Here is an 18,705-nt window from a genome sequence, read left to right as displayed (position 1 = left end):
TTTAAATGGGAACAAACATGGAACCTAGGCAAAATTTATTAGCACACGTTTAAAATTAAACCAGACCCCAAATTTTCTAAGATTTAAGAGAATTTCATTCATTTTATAAAGAAATTCAATTATGCTTCCCTTTACAAAAGCTGAAAGTCCATTCCCAATTTTACTCACCAGAGCAACCTGCTGATTTTGTAGAATTGGTCTTCACTGGTTACTTGGCTTATTTATTTATTTCTCTTTTTAGAGGAGTGGATAGCGGGCAGAGTATCATATACCTTAATTACCTTTTTATTCACCCTCATTTTCCTCAGATATGTATTATCCTCGTTTGTTTTATGAGCCAGTTGACATGGTATACTTTTCTGTATCATTTCTTTTTATTGAATTGTAATCTATATTAGCAAAGACATTTTATTTTAAAGAGAGAGTGTTTCAAACTAAATACAAAGGAGTATAATAAGGACAGAACCTGAGAGTTTACCACTGTGCTCTTCAGGTTAAAAATCTAGATTATCATTCTCATGCAACTTTTAAAGGATGTTGATCAACACTTGCTTTCATTAGCTTTCACTTCTCTGAAAGTCTTACTCATACATGTATAATAAAGGCAAGAATGTTTTTTATAATGTTATAAAATAACATAAGAAATGCCACTCAAATCAGTCCTCTAACCTATTCAGCATAACGTTTCTCTAAGGGAGAAACTGGCAAAGGGCACGGCTGTCCTCTGAAATATCAGCCTCAAAAATCAAAGATGTGGCCTGAGGCAGAAACTGTCCACTCCTGACCAACGTCCATGTTCTCCTTTTCTCTTGGGCACACAGATAGACTACATTTCCCAGTCACCATTTCCATTAGGTATGGTCCTGTGACTAAGTTCTGGGTAGTGAAATGTGAAGGGTGAGAAAAAGTGGTGTTTGACACTTCCAGTCTTCAGCCCTAAAAAATTCCAACCCATGATTCTCAATGTCCTTTTGCATAAGAGAGCAGATTCAAATATGGAAGGAGTCTAGTCCATTCATTCCATGGAACATTATGACGTCAGAAAAAATATTAAGAATTTTTAACCATAAAAGCATATTAGATATGCTGACCTTTGTCTCTCTGCAAAGAGCCCTGGACAGAGCATCCCTATCCATGACTTTCCCAAACCCACTCCCCACTGCTCACGGTCATAGTTAATTGGACCAGAATTGGACATCCAACCTCAGAGACAATGATATTTTCTCTCCCTCCCTCTCTTCCCCTCTCTCTCTTCCTCTCTCTCTCTCTTCCTCTCTCTCTCTCCATCTTTCTCTCTCAGAAATCTAGACACAGAAACCTGTCAGCTAGGAAAGCCAAAATGCAAGGTCATTTTGAGCCAGAGCTGAAGTTGCAGCAGAACAGGGGAACAGATTAAAAAATCCCATTTAGAATGAAGCCTGAGAATAGAGCATGTGTGCAGAGAGAAGCACGCATGTGGCCCCAGAAAGAAACAGAACAATGGGGAGAGCTCTCTCTCTCATTAGGCCTTGTTGTACTCACTGTCCTTTCCCTGTGAGACTATCCTGTATCATTTTTTAAAACCTCCTTTTTACTAGATTTGGTTTTTTAAAGCATTTCTGTTCCCGTTAACCAGATAATTTCTAAGGCAATAAGTGGTTTTCCATGTTGGGAAACAAAACCCAGAATTCATATATACAGCACAACCACAACTACGTGCTGTCCCTTCCCACACAAAAACAACAACAATTCCAATTTCAAATCCCTATTCTGCAGAAATCTAACCCCAAAGAAAACGTATGGAAATCTTAATAGTAACTATCTTTGGGTAACAGAATTTGTAGATATATTTTTCTTTCTGATTTCCTGTGTTTTTCCTGTTTTTGAATGAAGGTCTGTTACTTTTATAAGAGCCTTCATAATTTGGCCTCTGCAGGCCTCTCTGACTCACCTCAGCTATTGTCTCCCGTGCTCTCTAAGCTCTGAACATCCTATGTCATATACGGTTTCCCAAATATGCCATTTTTTTTCAGGCTTCTGTGTTCTCATGTAAGCTTTTTAGAAATATCAGAAGAGCTAAGAAACGCCCAAGAGTGGTGTAGATATAAAGATAAGAAAGAGAGAATAAAGTGTGAATATAGGAAGAATGAAGAGTGTAGGGGAAGAGAAAGGAATAGAATAAGAAAGGAAATTTTATAGAGAGGTAGATGATGGATAGATAGATGATAGGTAGATAGATATGGCTGTATATGCAAGGGTAGGAGATCATTTGTTAGTTGCTTTAGGGGTCACTCTGGCCTCCCTTGTTATAGGCTGTCTAGCTATTAGTCAGCAATGATACACTGACTAAATGGATTTAGTTTAGTGGTTGTTTTAGTCCGCCTGGGCTGCTATAACAAAATACCATAGACTGGCTGGCTTATAACAAACAGAAATATGTTTCTCACAGTTTTGAAGGCTGGACGTCCAAGATCAGGGTGCTAGCATGGTAGGGTTCCAGTGAAGGCCCTCTTCTGGGTTGCAGACTGACAACTTATTGCTGTGTCCTCACGTGGCAGAAGGGGGTAGGGAGCAATCTGAGCTCTCTTTTATGAGAGCACTAATCCCATTAACAAGGGCTCTTCCCTCATGACCTAATCACCTCGAAAAACCCTACCTAATACCATCACCTTGGGCGTTAAGTTTTCAACATGTGAATTTTGGGGCGATACAAACATTGAATCTATAGCGGTGGTTTCCAACCCCAATTATGTTATAGACTGGAGAATTATCTAAACCCTCCAACAAAGGCTTAAGAAGAAAGGAATAGGAAGGGGGAAGGTGGGAAGGGAAAAAAGAAATTGCAAGAGTCTGAAGAGGGGTGAGTAAAGTGAGCAGGTAAGGAAACAATAGATTTTGTCTAGCCATTAATCTAAAAGGGTGTTTCTCAACTGGGGACAAATGGGCCCACATTTGGCAATGTCTGGGGACATTTTTAGTTGCCATGACTGAGGAGCAGGGACCCTGGCATCTAATGGGTAGAGGTCAGGGTTGCTGCTATACAGCCTATAATGCACAGGACAGCCTCCCACAGCAATGAATTATCCAGGCTGAAATATCAACAGGGGCAAGGTTGAGAAACCTTCGTTGAAAACTATTCCTCCGATTGGAACATGCAGTTTTGAAGTATTCCATGTCCCTATGGGAAGGAATCTGTCATTCTTTAAAGACTCTCAGAGAAAGATTTTCTTGCCTTTCTCCCCAAGCTCACAGCCGTTCCTCCCTTGAGACTATCTGCACTTGGGATTGTTCTATTATCCAAACAAATATCCTGAACCCTAGGACCAGAGAGCATATACAACTCACTCATAATTACCTCCAACATTTACGCTGCTGACCAAATAAGAAATCTTTATGAAATATGGAGAATAGAAAACATTTTCTACTTTCAATTTTTTTAAATTGCTTTTCAAACTGTACCCCTCATGAACCTGTCATGAGACATAAATCCAAAACCTGAACTACTGATTAAAACATACACAGTTGGGACTTCCCTGGTGGCGCAGTGGTTAAGAATCCGCCTGCCAATGCAGGGGACATGGGTTTGAGCCCTGGTCCGGGAAGATCCCACATGCCGCGGTGCAGCTAAGCCCATGTGCCACAACTACTGAGCCTGCATGCCACAACTACTGAAGCCTGCGCGCCTAGAGTCCGTGCTCTGCAACAAGAAGGGCAACCACAACGAGCAGCCCGCGCACCGCAGAAAAGAGTAGCCCCCGCTCGCTGCAACTAGAGAAAGCCTGTGCACAGCAACGAAGACCCAATGCAGCCAAAAAAAATAAAATAAATAAATTTTAAAAAAACAAACATGCACAATATATAATAATCACAGCAACTGAAATAGCATTAACTCCCCTCAGGTTAGGCCACCTAACAAACAGTCAAATTCAGCTTTGTGCCATGCTCTAAACTCAGTGATTATATTCCCACTTGAGCATAGAAGAATTTGTGGAAACCAGGTCTTCCTTCCACAGAAATATTCTCTCCCTGGTTCCCTGCTGAGCGGATTGAAGAACACAAAGGAGAAAGATTGGTTCATGTTAATTATTCAGGGACAACACAGAAAGATCAACAAGGTAAGACCAACTTCAAGAGTATAGTGATTTCATGTACTTCTTTGACCTCTAAACATACATCTCCATTGGGCAAATATATTATTAAACCTGAGCCTATTTTCTCTCTGCATTGTTGTCACTACACAGAAAAAAATTATCATGAATTTACACAATGCGATACAGTAGTGGCTGACTGGAACTTAAACCCAAAACAGACTGTATTTTTACCTTTGAATAAGAAACACAAAAATGAAGTTATATTTATATCACAATTAGACAGAGAATGACAATATGAAAGAAAATATTGAAACTACTGCTGCTTCACAATATGACCCAAGGCAAGATAAATTTCTGCATAAGGTGTTGCATGTTGAATCCTTTCTCTATGAAGGATTTTGTTCTTAAATTCATTTATTCAACAAACTTTTACTGAATACCGATTATGTATCAGGCAAAACGGAATCATAGACTAGTCATGCATTGGCCTAAGACTGCCTTCTTGATTATACTTGCCTGTCATTATCGCTACCCTCTGACACACAGGGATATATAGTGTTTTCCTCATTTCCTCTTGGCTACTGGAAATCCTGAAAGGAATCATGATTTCTCAACTTAAATTTATCTGACTTGTTTGGGGACCTCACCTAGAATTAGTAATCTTGCAATTAATTAGCATCCAACTAACTGGAAAGCTCAGTAGAGTCAAGGAGCAAATGACAAGAAGGCAAAAGCCATAGAATAACAGTTAGTAAAGCCAGAAACGACTTCAAATATCATTTAGCTTTATTCTCTCACTGGACTGTTGAGTAAAATGAAGTTGGGAGAAAGAAAGACACGTTATTGGGGCTTCCCTCGTGGCGCAGTGGTTAAGAATCCTCCTGCCAATGCAGGGGACACGCGTTCGTGCCCTGGTCCAGGAAGGTCCCACATGCAGCGGAGCAACTAAGCCCGTGCACCACAACTACTGAGCCTGTGCTCTAGAGCCTGCGAGCCACAACTACTGAGCCCGCGAGCCACAACTATGGAGCCTGCATGCTGCAACTACCGAGCCCATGCCCTAGAGCCCGTGCTCCGCAACAAGAGAAGCTACCGCAATGAGAAGCCCACACACCACGATGAAGAGTAGGCCCCGCTCACCACAGCTAGAGAAAGCCCATGCAGCAATGAAGACCCAATGCAGCCAAAAATAAATAAATTAAATAAATAAATTTTAAAAAAAGAAAGAGACATTATCAAGGTCACACAACTATTTAGTGGCAGAATTGGACTTGGACTCATGATTTCTAACTCTAAATTCAGTGCTTTTTCAACTACTCACAAGAGGCCATCCAAAATTTACAAAGGATATCCCAGGACTGCTAGACATTTTGTCCTATCAATATCTTTTACATCTAGAGTGCTGTACAATAAAAAATCACGTTCAAAATGACAACCCTCACTTACTGTAAGATTTTCAATTATAAAAGTTTAAATTATGATCATTTGGATTAAAATGGAAAGTAGATTCACATTTAAGAATGATTTTCAACAAGAATGGTAATTTTTCAAAAGTTCTATTTAACCTTAAGCTAACCACCAAATCCAATTAACCAGAACCCCCAGTTTTCTGGGCATTTAGGCTCATCAAGATTTTAATATAAATAGAATAAAACCTAGATTATGTCTCCAGGCAGGGAAATTTAACTGAACTATAAATATTCACCAAAAGACAAAAAGGGATGACTTGGGGTTCTTTATATTCCAGAGGCAAATAGTTACAGTACAAAGAATATTGGATTGGTTGCATGGAGACTTGCACTGTAGCTCCAAATCTTGTAAAAAACTGCCACGGGGAGAAGTGAGTAAAATTTCCCAAGACCCAGTTTCTTTATCTTTAAACTGGGCATGATTTCTATTATGTCTACCTCCCAGGGTTGTTAAGAGTTTAAAATGAGATAACGAGTGAAAGGACTTTGGACAGTAGATAATTATACATACATATTTATATATACACATATGCCTACATGTGTGTTCACACACACATGCACATATATACAATATATTATCTAAAATCGGAGTATTTTGAGTATTACAAATAAGGAAAAGTATTTAGCTACAAGCATATCTACTAAAAAGCAACCAACCATGGTGTTATAAAACTAAGTTAATGATACTATTCAGTATGGTAAGTGACAGATTTGAAAGATCTGACTGTCATAGACCAAAACCAACCAATTATTTTAGTTGAAAGGTTGAACGGTGGGGGAAATAGCAGATTGCAAATATTTTATTTGAAAAGAAAATCAATTTACTTAGGAGACTAATATAATGCCACAAAAGAAAAGAATCAATGATATCTTGATATTATTTTTATATCGTACTTGATATTTTGATAGTTCAATCGGAAATAGTCATAAGTTAGCATTTATGTCATCAATGAGGCCCTGGGCATACGTCACTATTGAGTACCTTCATCAACAACAGGGGACTGCCTAGAGTTTTGTATGTGCCAGGTGGAGACCAGAAGTCTGAATTATAATCTTGGGTTGGCCAATAATAGCTGCTTGCCCTTGGAAATGTGACTTATATTTGAAAGTCAACTTTAAATAAGCAGGGTATAATACCTCCCTCTAGTATGAGATTAGCAAAGACAAACTTTTTGCACCTAAGGGATGCATTATTCCCCAAAGGCAGTGTCATTATCAGTTGTATGCCCTTGTTGAGACTTGGCAACCCAGGATGCCTGTACCACTGTGGGATCATGCAGTTTTCCTCAGCATTATGTGATCATCTCTGCAAGTTTCCATATTCTTTACCATTAAGGAAACTTGATCTCTAACTTGGTCTGTAGGTTTCCTTCTGTCAATCACATCACCATCCTGGTGACTACTGTGTACCTCCTTATTAAATATAGTTCTCTCCTTTTCTTTTTCCTCCTTCCAATTTATAAGGACGTTTTACCCAGATTCAGCTTCTTCTCAATCTACTGTTCCATTTCAAAACAGTACTCTACCTTCTATTTCCATTTTCTCCCCTCTTACCAATTCTTCAAACCCATTGCAGCCTTGCTTCAATTTTACCACTGTACTGAAATTAGCTGCTTAAAAATCAAGAAGCCTGTAATGGACAGAATCAATGATGTTTTCTCATCCACATCCTATTTAATTCCTCTGAGACATTTGGAAATCATGATCACTATCTCCTTGAAATTTTCTTCTCCCTGGTTTTGTTCTATTCTATGATTACTCCTCAGTCATCTGTACTGGCTTTCTCTCCTTCATGGACTCCCAAAAAGGGTTTCCACGGTTTGGTTTACTGTCCTCTTCTTACACTAAACTCTCCTATAGGTTTTTCAGTATTTCTTCCATCATTCACAGAAATTCAGTTATTATGTCTACCTATGAAATTCTTAGTTATCCACATCTATCATGAGCTGGCTTCATTACATACTAACTGGTGACCTTGTGGTACATTTTTCAACTTCTATAAACCTCAGTTTTAAAAACCGTAAGTTGGAATAAATGTGATAATGGCTTGGCACAATATTTGGCACACAGAAAGCATTCGGTAAGTGGGAGTAGAAAAACGTTTTTTCCTTTCCTGGGACACAGATCCATATTTGCAGCTATTTATTAGATATTGGACATTTCAAACTGGATGTCCCACATACATGTTTATAAAATAAAACTCACTGCTTCTACAAACTACTGTTTCTGATTTCAGAAATCTACTCCATCTGTAGTTCCTTGCTCACTTACTCTATCGGTCTATCCATATACCCTATAAAAATTTTGTTGAACTATATAAGCCAAGAACTAAGGAGTCAAAGTAAAAAAAGGGCATAGTCCTTCACTCACGTTGCAACGGGGAACAAAGACAAGTAACTGAAATATTTCGAGTGCAAATATACAATGGAATAAGGTCTTCACAGACACATGAACAGGGTGCTATGAGACCATAGATAAGGGGCAATTCTATGAAAGTTGCTGTGGGGAAGTGAAGGCAGGTAAAAGAAGACTTCTAAGAGGTATCTTCGTACCCTCTCCCCTGTCTCCCATATTACATCTAGCCAGGCCACAATTCCTACAGTATTATTAGTCTCAATATAATCAACATTTTAGGGTAAAAACTGTCTCCCCCACTAGAATGTAAACTCCATAAAGACAGAGATTTTGTCTATTTTGTTCTCTGATGTAGCCCCAGCAACTAGAACAATGGATGGTACGTGGTGGGCACTCAGTAAGTATTGGTCAAAGTTTGTTAAAACTCATCCATGCTAGAATTAATTCCTCATAGTGTTTATAATGAATCGTTTTTCATTAAAAATATTCACATTGTACACATTCTTATACCTTCAGATATTGTACCAAAAAAATTAACAGAATGGTGAAGCAGATGTTACTGTTTATTTGCTTATTCGTTCACCAAAGGGGGCAATTGTTTTTGAGCTTTCCTGTTCTTTAAATGGAATACTCAGTACCACACTTTCACAATTCTTGCAGAGACATTTCAAAGACCTCAGGACTTAACCTGATCTTGTCTTTTGCTTTTAAAGCTACAAACATTTTTGTGTTGTGGAATTAATAAAAAACCAGCTAGATTTTCCCAAAGGGAGATGTTTAGTAGCATGTCTTTGACACACACACACACACACACACACACACACACACGCATGCACCCCTCTGTAGAAAATAAGGAGAATAATTGACAGGAAAATCATTTTTTGCTACTTCAAATATATTTTATACTTTTAGTAAAATACAACAGACAAGTATCTATTAACTCGACATGGCAATGAAAATATTTATTATGATTAACTGGATAAATAACTTTGTAGTCAATGAAGAACTAGTTTGTCTCTGGATCAAAACCGGATATTTTTGTTTAAACATACAACCCAGAATAGGGAAGTATATATGATGAGGGAGGGCAAAAAGGTTAGTACAGAGATTCCTCTAAAATGTATTTTTTGTTTGCTATACTTATATATTTCACCGATCAACTCATTTTTTATAATTCCTTAAAAATATCTGTTTAGATTCACATTTAGATTGCTAAATAAATATTCTCCATATTAAAACCAGATTTCACCTCACCTATAGTTAAATTCCTTTTCTTTATAAAATGAAACACATTATGTTTGCCTATGGTTTTAATTTTCAATTGAAACTATAGATAGTCAATTCAAAAGCATTTAAAAAAATAATATCACTACCAAAGTGACTAGAGACTATATCATGATAATCTCTAAAATATTGCTCTTCACTGTCCAAGAGCAATAGACTACTATAGATATATTTTTATTCTCAATATGTAAAATATATTTTAAAGGCTACAGAGTTCTCCTTCATGTAAATTTAACATATTCCACATCCATCATTTGGTGTAGGCTGAAAAGCTTGGTTGATTCCTGTTCATCTGTAGTAAACAGGATTTATAGGTCATAGATTAGTCCTACGAAGTCTTTTCTTGTCTTAAAAAGAATCTTTAAATCTGTGGCTGAAGATAGATTTTGCTAACCCCAGTGCTGTTAAAGGATTCAAGCATGCGATATTGTTGGATCTAAGCACTGAATATGTATATTCTGAGCTTGGAAAAAAATGATCACTGAATCTATTTTTCCACAGCAAACACCCTAAGGGAAAAAAGAAAACCTACTTATAAATGTTAGGTAGATTTTAGTAGTACTATAAAATAAAGATAACTACCACTAGAGACCTTACATTTATGGGTTAATATTTAAAGAGTATTATCCCATAGATATTTAAATCACTGCCATCACCACTAATGAATATTTCTTCCAAATGATTTTTATTTCCCCAAGATAGACACTAGCTGTATAAGTCTGGTAACAAGCATTGGTCATGTAGATTTCATTTCTCTTTCCATTCCTTGTCAACATCTCCTCCGCCAATGGCCCTGGCTCTTCTTTTGTAAAAATAACCCATTGGCTCCCGTTAACTGTCACATTGGCCTAAAGCCACCAAGGGCAGTTAGCCTCATAACAAGCTACAGCCATCTGTCAGAATATGCTAAAAATCAATGAAGATAGTTGCTACCCATTATTCTGGCCTGACTCCTCCACACAATTCTGATTTGTCGTTGTGAGTTGAAGTGGTGATGTTAATATCAGATCCAAGTTCTCCCTAGTACTGAATATCACAGCAAAACCTTTAAGCAGGATTCATTTTGGTGAAGAGATCAGGGAGTCTACAATAAGCCACTTGGCCAGATGGAGGAAATAGATGCTCCAACACAGTTGCTCCAAAAGTGTTCTAAGAGTAAGTGTAGTAAACATGAGTGGTTTCAGCTCCATAGACATCCACTAGACGTATCCTTTAACTAAAGGCCAACATCTGACAAGTTTTCAACCTCCACTGTTGACAACTCCACCTCCCAGAAGGTAGAGAAAATGATAAGGATATTTGTTTCTCTCACTGACTAAAAAAGAGAAACTGGTGAGTCGAAGGCAATAGAAACCTTCAGAGAAAGCAACCATTTTAGCTTAGAGTTCATAAGTATTTTATGAAGCAAAATCCTAGACTTTAGGAAAGCAGTTCTCTAAAGTGAAGTAGGTATGATTCCATGCCCGGAGACACTCTAAAAAAGGGAGATGAATTAAGAGTCAGCTGGGGAGCTTTGCTGACTATTGAAACCAGTGTGCCTGTACTGGGTGCTCTCCATCCAGTTTTGATTTCTAAAGAACATGTACTGAAATAAAGGGATGAAAATCAAGGATAAATAAATAGAAGAGGGCGTGGTGAAAAAAAATGCCAAGAAGATTCATATCCAAAATGACCCTAAAGGTTGAAAAATACCTGCTAAAGATGACAGAACAGTTTTTTTTGTTTTTTTTTTTTGCGGTACGTGGGCCTCTCACCGCCGCGGCCTCTCCCGTTGTGGAGCACAGGCTCTGGACGTGCAGGCTCAGCGGCCATGGCTCACGGGCCCAGCCGCTCTGCGGCACGTGGGATCTTCCCAGACCGGGGCATGAACCTGTGTCCCCTGCATCGGCAGGCGGACTCTCTTCCACTGTGCCACCAGGGAAGCCCGACAGAACAGTTTTTAAAAAATACGTTTAGAGCAAGAAGAGCAAGGATAGGATAGACATGCAACTCATGGAATAATATCGAATGACTGTATCTTTTTTGTGAAAAAGAATGATTCTAGACTTAAAAGGGTAGTCAATATCATAACCATAAATTGAAGCCTAAGATAGGCAAGGTGTCCCTAAGAAGGCACTCAACTGTTCTAAATGAATTAAAATTACATTGCAGAGTGGTGAGAGGTCTTGTGGATTGGATGGCCCAGTCATAGTTGCTAAAGTTTTGGGACTGTGGTATGGGTGACGTATGTCAGAAGACTGGAGACCTTAGTATTGGCTTTGGTTTTGAAAAGGGACAGAAAGCACATGGGGTCCTTAGATTAGGCAAGGGACATCATGTTGATTGAGTGCAAAAGCCTAAAACAGGTTATTAAAAGGATGATTTGTTAATGCTTAAGAAAAAAGTAGTAACCGTCAGAAGGCAGCATAAATTCTCTAAGAACAAGTCATGTTAGACAAATCTCATTTCATTTCTACTTTTGATATCATTATTGGATTGGCAGATCAGTAAAAATGTAGGCACTCTATCTGGATATCAGCAAGGCATTTGACAAGGTCTCTCATGATATGCCTGTGAACAAGATGGAGAAATGTGGGTTGTATGCTAGTAAAAGAATGCTGCCTGATGGATAAATGTCAACCTGCTGGGAGGTTTCCAGTGGTATGCCACCAAGCTCTGACCTTAATATTATCCTATATAACATTTTTATTAATGACTTACATAAAAATGAGGAAAACATACCTAACAAACTTACAGATGATACAGTTATGAGAGCAATAGAATGCAAATATTGGGATGGCCAAAAAGTTTGTTCGGGTTTGCAACATCTTTTGAAAAACCCGAACAAACTTTCTGGCCAACTCAGTACTTTGGATGGCAGAATTAGAATTCAGCTACATATCCACAGGTTAACAAGATGAAATCAAATTAGGCCAAATCAAACCTCTAAACCTATTTACACCTACATCTTCCCAATCCCAAACACACAATTAAAATACCCACCAACTCTATAATTATAGAATAACTAAAATGTGGCTTAGCCTCAGAACTCGTTTAAAAGTTTTAAGAGTTTAGTTACTTAATGTTTTCGGTGTGTATCAGTAGTGTTATGTGTTCACCAAAAATGCTGATATTGGAGTAGACGAGTAGACGGCATTAAGAGAAACTTTTAGTTAGAACCGGGGAGACATCTGACTGTTGGTCATAGCACAAATTCCTGAATGAGTCAGTCAAGTTGATTGTCTGCTGAGACTTCCATCTAAGGTACCTCAGATCTGCTCCCAGCTCTTGCTCAGGGGCAGCCATAGGTGTCCATACTGTTGCTTTTTAAATCACATGATCTTTCTCTCCCCTTAGTCTCAGCTGACTGAGAGAATAACTGACAGGGCTTGCCAAGAAACTTAAACACTGCCTGGTACAGAAGGGATGACCTGGGCTAATCAAATTCACTCTCTTAAGGTTTTTTGTTTTGTTTTGTTTTTTTTCGGTACGCGGGCCTCTCACCGCCGCGGCCTCTCCCGTTGCGGAGCACAGGCTCCGGATGCGCAGGCTCAGCGGCCATGGCTCACGGGCCCAGCCGCTCCGTGGTATGTGGGATCTTCCCGGACCGGGGCACGAACCCGCGCCCCCTGCATCGGGCAGGCGGACTCTCAACCACTGCGCCACCAGGGAAGCCCCTCTCTTAGGTTTTTAAACCTAGAACTAGCAGGAGAATTAGGCAGGTAGCAATGGAGCAGGCGGTGAAGGGATAAAGTAAGAGGTGCTGGGAAGTATACTTGGAGTCACGTAGTGCAATGAAAACCTGACATTGCTATGAGAAGGTAGAAACTACGTGGTAGACAAAAGAAGTATTAAGCTGACAATAAGCTATTGGGCAAAGAAAAAGACAGAGAGTGGCAAAACTGCAGAGAATTGCTGAGTCATATTGGTGCCAGAGATCTATAGGCCTTATCCTTCCTTGTGGGTTGACCAGTATTTCCTGGGTTCCCAGGGAGAGATAACAGTCTTAAAAAGATGTTCTCAATTATTTGAGGCAATCTGAATGACCTCTGCTCCTTTCAACCAAAGAGCCTAATAACCTATACCTGCATTTAACCTTGGCTGTGACACTTCAAGAGCAGTCTGGACAGACTGAAGTATGTTCTAAGGGAAGGGACCTTAGATGGAGGATTGAGGATTGATCCTCAATCAATGGAGGATGGAGGATTTGAAACCAGTTAATGTGAAAAGCAAGTGAAGGAACTGAGGAAACATTTAGTAGAGAAGTATCAGCAACAGTGAAGGGCTGTCAGGTGTGAGAGGGTTTTTATTTATTTTGTGAGACCCTAGAACTAGACCTGGAAGGAATGGGTAGAGTTAAGAGGTGGGAGATTTTGGTTCAATAAGACTCTTCCGGTAGTTGTCTGAGATGAAATGGAATGCCTTAGGAATGAGTCCATTCCTTATTTTGGAGATATTTAGGCAGAAGCAGGTAACCACTTAGTAGGCAGAGCAAGATTACCTTTAAATTCTATAATGCTTTATGATGTATGAGGCACATTCTGTTACACTAGCTTGATCTTCTTAACAATCTGTTGAGACAGGCATTTTTATTTATTTATTTATTTTTTAAATCGAAGTATAGCTGGCTTACATATCCATTGTTTTATTTATTAGCCACGCTGTGCAGCAGGCGGATCTTAGTTTCCCAACCAGGGATCGAACCTGTGCCCCCTGCATTGGGAGTGCGGAGTCTTAACCACTGGACTGCCAGGGAAGTCCCGAGACAGGCAATTTTATATTCATGTTTACAGATGAGGGAGCTGAGGCTCAGAGCGGTATGTCACACAGCTCATGATTAAGTGCCAGGGTACTCACAGAGTTACCTTCTATTGACTACATGTGAAATGAACACTGTAAAGGATAAATTTGGAAAATCCTTGCTGATCAAGCTGATAGGGTTTCTAGGTTTTTTAAAATTCAACTTTGTGACGTTGAATATATTTTCAAATGTACTAAAAAGGTACTCTCTCTCTGCTCAGTCTCACATGAAAACTTATGTTCTTCTCTGCGTCTTATGAAACTGAGACCAATTAATACATTCCTTGCATAGATACAGAAGGTCCGTGGGTGCAGTTTGTACAAACATGCCTAGATGTACATTTCAAATAAGAATAGTTTTCTCTTCGTATTTGCCTCAGCCCATTCCCCACCCTCCTTCCAGATTTCCTGTTATTTGGCTTCTTAGATGAAAGAAGTGTGTTTGCTTATCAAGATTGCTAGTTATCCAGATTGGCCCACTGCTTTCTTAGCTATCACTAGGCCCTGCAAAGGAATTAAAAGAAGAGTGAGTAAATCAGCACTGTCAGTGAAAACTCCTTGAAGATATACACTGCTCTCTGCTTCTCTCACTTCATTCACTTCCCTGCCTTTCAATTTAAAAATCAAAAAAAAAGGAACGATACACAAACCTTATCACTAGCACAGTGATAATTCAGTTATCTTCACCGTAGGTGCTGACCGCTATTTTACCTCTTGGGAAAGATTAGAAATATCAGTTTATGAAGCTATTTAATCTAGTTAGTGAGGGATGATATAGAGTTTCCTGGATTTGGGCCATAGTGCCATCAGTTTGTTGGTGGTGACATATTTCTGATGCTATGGTTGGCATTTAAGTTAATATGCTGCTAAAGAAAAATAGTCTTATAATGTGAGTTTATTAGTCTTCCCCTTTCCATTCCAATTCTCAGATTATTGGGATAGAAGTTGATCAGAGTTGACACCAGACATTGCTTATGAAGTGATATATTATACCCACAGTGTTTACACACAAATGTGTTTAGAAAAAGCTTTGGTGGTAGATCTAAAGACGACATATAGAAGGGGAAGTCCTTCAGTTTAACAAGATAACAGAATACTATGTTTTATTAGTTAATGTTTTTCTACTTTAATAGAAAGTTGTAATTTTTGACTTGAGAGAGTAACTAGAAATGATGAATAATTTCTCAATTAATCGCATCTAGTGCTAAAGTCTATTATGATCAAGGCACATAGAACTGTGGAGGAGTAGAACTTTAATCACCTGACAAAGACTTGAGGAGGAATCTGGAAACCTAATATATGAAGCAACAGAAAAACAGAGGCAAACTTTTTGCTCAAAAGATCAAACTTCATCCTAAAGGCAGAATCAAGTTTTTGAAATTACACATGGACTTCCGATGGAGCAAATCGTTTTTAAAAATGTTTGAAGGCAACTTACTTTGTCAAAGAATCTTAAAATAAATAAAATGTAAACTATCGCTGTTCCTCCAATTGTGTCTGGATTTTCCTGTAATATCGCAGCATCTGAAAACAAGGGACAAAAGTCTTTTCCTTCGAGGATACAATGACAGTTTGGGTAATTGCTTGGTTTCCTATGTTTTTTGTGGGTGTCCACCATAGGGGTGTTGATGCATCTGTGGTTTCCTCTTTACACGGGCGTCTGCTTTGGTCTGTGGCTGTGCCTGGATCTAGATTGTGTGCCTGTGGAGGGGTCTGCCTTTTTGCCCAGGCATCTGGGTGTGTATCTGTGTGAGTCTTTGTGCGTCTCTGCAGATGTCTATGCGTTTCTGTACTCAGTGGAATCATCCTGTGCCAATATTTAAGTTCAGTGGGATCAATAATAGCTCAAGTACCTGGTCTCCAACGGAATGTTGCTATTCAAGACCCAGCTGTTATGCAGATGGACTGAATCCTGTGTACTGGTTGGGGGAGCTGGAGCGGCTGGGCTGGGCTGGCTGCGGGTAGTCATTGATCTCCTCTGGAGAGAGTCGGCGGCAGAGGGCGGCTTCCTGGCGCAGGTGCAGGCGTGCGGAGGCGGCGGCGGCGGCGGGAGGGGTCTGAAGGTGAACTGGTTGTGTGAGCTGCTCTGCATGTCTAAAGAGGAGAAGGAGAAAAACACAAAATAGACACAGACTCTCTCACTTGGCAGGCAAGAAAACAGCACGGCAGAATTATCAGGATTTCAGAATAATATAACCTGTGGGGTGGGGGGAGAGTCTGAAGTTCAGTCTACTTGTAAAAATGTCACTTAACTTACAAAAACACGTGCAGCACGCTTATGAAATGTAAAACATTCACAGTCGCATTTACATGTAAATTCTTCAGGGCTATAGCAGCTCAAAAGTAAATGAGGCCGCCTCACACAATTTGTCATCGTTTCTGCTACTGAACAAATAAATCATCAACAAGACACTGAATTACAGAACAGAAGTGAGCCGATTTCCATGGTTGCAAAAGTCTCACTTCGGAAAACACCAGTGAAAGGGACAAATTTGTTGCAAGGAAGATCATTCCACACTTCAAATAAAAGTATAAGGCCACCTTCTAGCTTCCTCAGGAAAGGATGCTAGCCTGCCTACATGGGAGCAAATCCATACTTCGGAAAAACAGCTCACAAGTGTGTAACTGAACTGTGTGAGACTAATCTCTCCGCCAGCCCCCCAACTCAGAGTGCTACTTATAAAAGGGAGGCTAGAAGGAGTTTGTTTAGGTTGTTACACATATTTCCATGGCCATGCAAAGCACAGTCCACACTCCACCCACCTTTGCCACACCCTTCTAGAAGCTCTACCATATTAGCTGCAGCTTAGGCAGCAGATAGACTGTTCTTTCTGCCTGTTTGCAGGGGGGGCAGCCTGGGACAGCGGTCCTCAGACTTCTGTTGTTGTTATTGCTTGGTATTTTTCCTCCGTTTTCCTGGCAGGCACACGTACACACAGTAAGTTAGAATTTGGCCCATGAGAAATACCCCAATTAAACCTCTTTGAAAAGAAATCACTACTGTAGTTGATAACCACCTCTCTTTCACGGGAGAAACATAGCAGATGTCAAGTGATTTCTTGTAACACCAGCACATTCCAGATGAACTTTGTAGACAGCATGGCTTTGTCCCACCTCCCAAATGACTGAGAGTTGAAAAGCAGAAAAATGCCACAGACTTTCGATGCCCAGCAAAGGGCTCAGCTGGTTTGTGCCGAGACTCACTTTGCAGTGGCTGATAGTAGAAAAAAAAAAAAAATCACTCTTTTCAACCCTTCCACCTCAAACTTGAATTTTGAAGACACAGGCATCATTTTCGTATTTTAAAACGATACTAGTGCCCCAAGAGCATGACAAATTCTTGGCTGTGTTTTCTAGTACAGGTGGCTCTCCCTTTAAATAAGCTTGCTATATGAAGAACGCAACTGTACAAAAGATAAGGAGTGGTGATCATTCATTTTATACAAGAAATTCCTTTAGAAAGTCAGCTACCCTTGTATATTTAAAAGGAACTAAAATGCTTCATGAATTTTCTAAATCACCCCCATTACTCCAGGCCCAGCCCAAATCCCATATCCACTAAAAATATCATCACAAGTACTTAACATCTAGTTAATTTTTTTAAACCTCTGGGCTCATACTCATAACCTTAACCAGAAGCATGCTTTCCATCCTTGGGGCTCAAAGAAGCATTGAATGCTGGAACCCAAAACACCCGGGGAGACTCTAACTTTGTAGATGAGAAAACTGATGCCCAGAGAATTGCTTGTCCAGATACTTGGCAAGTTAGTGGCATGGCCAAGATCAGAACCCACACCTCCTGACTCTGGCCAATGCTCCGTTCACTGTCTTGCAGATCCCTGTAATACAAGTTCTCTTTACTTCCTTAAGATACAGAGATACAGATTCCTCCACATTTTCTGGGTTCTTCACTTATGACACACCACCTGCACTGCAGTTATTTGCTTCTATGTCTGCTCCCCTCTTAGACCGTTACAAAGGAATGCATACTGGTGTAATGGTGTGCAGCACAGCACAGTGGAAAGGGCACAGAACTTGCAGGTACGAAAAGCCTGGGTTTGAGTTCTGCCTCTACCGTTTAGAAGTTTTACTCCCTCATATGTTAAATGGAGATAATAATCCTTTTTCCTAATAATTAACTTTAATTCATGTAAAATGTGCTCAGACGTAGTATGTCAGTGACTGTCTTTTGAAGGTAGCAGGAGTATAAAATTTTAAGACTGGAGAATTCCTTGGTGGTCCAGTGGTTAGGATTCCGCCCTTTCACTGCTAGGAGTCTGGGTTCAGTCCCTGGTCAGGGAACTAAGATCCTGCAAGCAGCGCAGCATGGTCAAGAAAAAAAAAAGAGAGAGAGACTGGAATTGACCATAGGAATCACCCAGTTCGGCCCTCCCTCATTCCCTCTCCATTTTACAGCTGAGGAACCCAAGGCTCAGAGAGGTGAAGTGATTTGTTCAAAGTCATTCACCTTGTATGAATTTGCCTGCCTACGTCTGATGATTCCCAGCCCAGAACTCTTTGCATTATACTACTGCAGAAAATAAATGACTCTCTTCTCTGACTTCAACACTTACTATTTTTATCATAAAATTGGCCTCTGAGTTTGTAATTTTACAACATTCCCTTGCTACTCCATGTTTTTGTCCTATCTCCCCAAAGGGACAACATGTTTCTTAGAGCAAATCACCTTCTACCTTTCTTGAATGCCACGCAAGATTGAGCACAGTGCTGGGTACAGAGTAAGATCC

The sequence above is a fragment of the Tursiops truncatus genome, chromosome X, assembly GCF_011762595.2.
Source record: "Tursiops truncatus isolate mTurTru1 chromosome X, mTurTru1.mat.Y, whole genome shotgun sequence".
Taxonomy (NCBI): domain Eukaryota; kingdom Metazoa; phylum Chordata; class Mammalia; order Artiodactyla; family Delphinidae; genus Tursiops; species Tursiops truncatus.
This window is presented reverse-complemented; position numbering follows the sequence as displayed.